General features: G+C 41.3%; 1 pseudogene; it reads right to left on the bottom strand.

Annotated features, from left to right (window-relative positions):
• Positions 1–220: 220 nt before the first annotated feature.
• Positions 221–2,941, bottom strand: LOC105481507 (proliferation-associated protein 2G4 pseudogene; annotated as a pseudogene).
• Between the last annotated feature and the right edge of the window lie 231 nt (positions 2,942–3,172).

Below are 3,172 nucleotides of genomic sequence, written 5' to 3'. Positions count from 1 at the left end.
CTTCAAAAGAGACTCAATTGTCATGAATCCCTTCCCCTGTAATCTTATCAACCAGAGAAGATGAACTCAAATTACAAGAGAGAAGACTGGAGGTTGACTCATACCCAGACAGACTATTAACAATTATCTGAGGGCTACTCCCAGACAATTTTTTTTTTTACTCTGATTTTATTATTTAATTTCTTTTTTTCATTTAATGTAGTCTTCCGTGGTTGGCTCCCAAGACCAGAGTCAGTTGGAGCTGGTTGTTGTTGGAAAGGAGTGGGTTAGGGAACTGGGGTTGGGGAGAAAGGGAGACCCCCTGCTCTGCTGGGGGTCCTAGGTGGAGAAGAAGAACTGTACTTCACAAAGTCTGGGGTGTGGTGGGAAGGGGATGAGGCAAAAGTAGCAAGCTGGGGAAATGGGACCCACCTCAGTCCCCAGCTTCATTTTCTTCTAATGTTTCCCCACTGGTGGCATTCTCTGCAGTCTTGGAAGCCTTTTTTTTTTCTTTTTCTTTTTCTGGGTTTCTTGACTTGCAGAACTCTGAAGGAGGGCCTTTAGCTCTGCATCCTGGACCTCCATCTCAGACTTGTAGAGGTCAGGCTCAAAGGGACCACTGGTTATCTGCATGGGGCCATTGGGCATGAGCAGGATTGCAAATTTAAACTGGGCAACAAATTCCCCCTCCTTCTCAGAAAGAACATTAAATGGTTGTAGCAGTCCATGCTTGGTGCACTCCACCACACCCATCCAAGCCTTCTTCTCATCTTCAAATGCTCTTAAAGTAAATGGCATGGCATCAAAACGCCTTTCCACCTCACTGAAGAAGGCACGTGAAGTTTTCATTTTCAGTTCGTACTGTTTGGAGGGATCTCATTTGTAAATAGTGGTTCTCTGTCCTGCATCATTGACCTTGCCCTCTCCTAAGCTGACGAGAACATCCACAGCATATACTTCACGTACTTCAAATTCAGCTTTTTCTTGGTCCTTCTTCTGCTGGTCTGTGGGATTCTGGATAATGTTTTTTTCACCATTGATGACATGCTGCTTCAACTGGTGTGACAGCATACCTTCTATCGGCATCCAGTTAAATGAGTGAGCAACTTTGTTCCACGTCTGTCACTTGTGTGTTCTGATTTCTAGGTTTGGCCAGGCATAGGGCAGCTTCAGCACAAAGGTGAGCTATCTTAATAACATCTGCTTTCCTCCCTGTTACTTGGGTCCCCTGAGCTACATCAACCACAAAGGTATGAGCTACATTAGCAATTAAGCCGTCCACATGGAACCCAAGGTCAATTTTTACCAAGTCACCTTCCTTAAGAATATAATCCTGGCTGCTCTTCAAAGGGAAGAAGTGACATACAAAGTTATTTACTGAAATGCTGGTGGGAAAAGCAATACCTTTCTTCATTTCCTTTTCTTTCTTGAAGATTTTCTCTGTTTCTTCCGTGATCATGGCATGGCCTTTCTCACACAGGCTCAGTACTGACACACCTGAGCTAGATGCTTCCACCAAGGTTCGAAGTACCCAGTTGGCCATGTCGCACCGCGCCGCCCCCTCGCCCCCCATCTTATACTTGGTCACCACCAGGTCCTTGGCCATAGTTTGCTCCTGCTGCTCATCCCTCCCTGACATCTTCCTACTACCACCACTGCAGTCTCATTTCCCCTGAGCCGCCTCGTCTCCCAGACAACTTCTATTACCCAAGAAATTTTATCTGCATAAAAGACCACCTCTACTCATCATACATTTTTTCTTGTCATCCACTCTTAACTTGTGTGGGCATCACCCCCAAGAAGCCCTAAGCCGTAATTTTTTTCTATAGCTCAGGAAACTATATAAGCTTCAATCATCTGACCAATTTTTGAGTCTCATATTTTTGGGGACTCCAGTGCCTATATATGTAATTGTTTATATTTCTCCTGTGAATCTGCCTTATGTCAATTTAATTTGTAGCCCAACCAAAGAACCTAGAAGGGTAGGGGGAAGCTAGATTTTACTTCTCTACAAAGGGCTCAGATGATCTGATCATTGATGCACAAATCGTGACTTCCTGACCTCAATCTCTCTGAGCTCCGTCACAAAAGCTTTGAGCTTTTGAGCACAAGTTGATCTTTTTCTTCCCTAATTAAAATGCTACCTCACTTCACTGTACAAGGTAAAAACAATCACTAATGTTTCAGACACTTGATCGACATCAAGGAAACACATTGGAAAATCAGACCAAATATTTTCACTTTGAAAATTTGAGTGGCAGGACCAGGAATCTGCCTTCTTCAAAGAAAGAAAGAAAAATAATTCTAAGGCGAAGCTGACCTAAGTTAAAACTTCCCACAGAGAACAGCAAGCTTCCTGTGTGGGGTGTGGGTTGTGCATAATATTTTATTATTTCCCACGCATCTTAGCTTACAAACGTGCAAAAGCAGCAGAATGCCCAGAGTCAGGAAAGACACACAGATTAAATAATTGCAAAAGAGCCTTAAACAATTGCTAGTTTCCAGTTTGGGTTGCTCTCTCTTTGTTATGGGTTTTTATACAACAGCTTTCCCCCTTAAAATTATATTTAATAAGAAATTAGGTTCACCTTGCACATTGAGATATCTCCTCCTTTAGGAAGGTGCTCTGTAACCAAGAAGCTGAATGCTAATGCAGGGGTTGCTATGGTAAGCAATCTTTTCTATTGAGCAGGAGAATAAATAGTTGCATAAATTCCTAAATCAATAGTGGAGACTGAACAGGATATAACCAGGTATTTTAGCCTCTAAATATAGTTATGGAGCTAAAAGATAATGTCTTCTCTGTAAAATCCTAACATAATTATAGATTCTTCAGTAAATTTTGTGTTCACCTTTTGAAGCTGATTGTCAGTGTTTTTTCAGAGTTTTTATATAACCCTCTACCCGTTTGTTGAAAAAAGAACACATTATTTTAGCCAGATAAAAGCAGCTGAAAAAAAAAAAAAACCTGCTGATTTTTATAGCTGGGAAAAGGAGCATGCAGAATCAGATCCTAATTAATGAATGCTTAATGAGCCAGAAGTGCTTAATGAACATTAAATAATAACAGTAAAATAGGTATGCTTTTTAAAAAACATGATCTACCTGAAGAACTTTGTTTCATTTCTTGAGAAATGTGACTATTCATAGGATGGATCTCCTCTTTGCTGATCTCTCTGTTTTTCACCTGAGG

The sequence above is a fragment of the Macaca nemestrina genome, chromosome 15 (assembly GCF_043159975.1).
Source record: "Macaca nemestrina isolate mMacNem1 chromosome 15, mMacNem.hap1, whole genome shotgun sequence".
NCBI lineage: Eukaryota > Metazoa > Chordata > Mammalia > Primates > Cercopithecidae > Macaca > Macaca nemestrina.
Note: the sequence above shows the minus strand (reverse complement) of the source record. Positions and strands in the feature narration are given on the sequence as shown.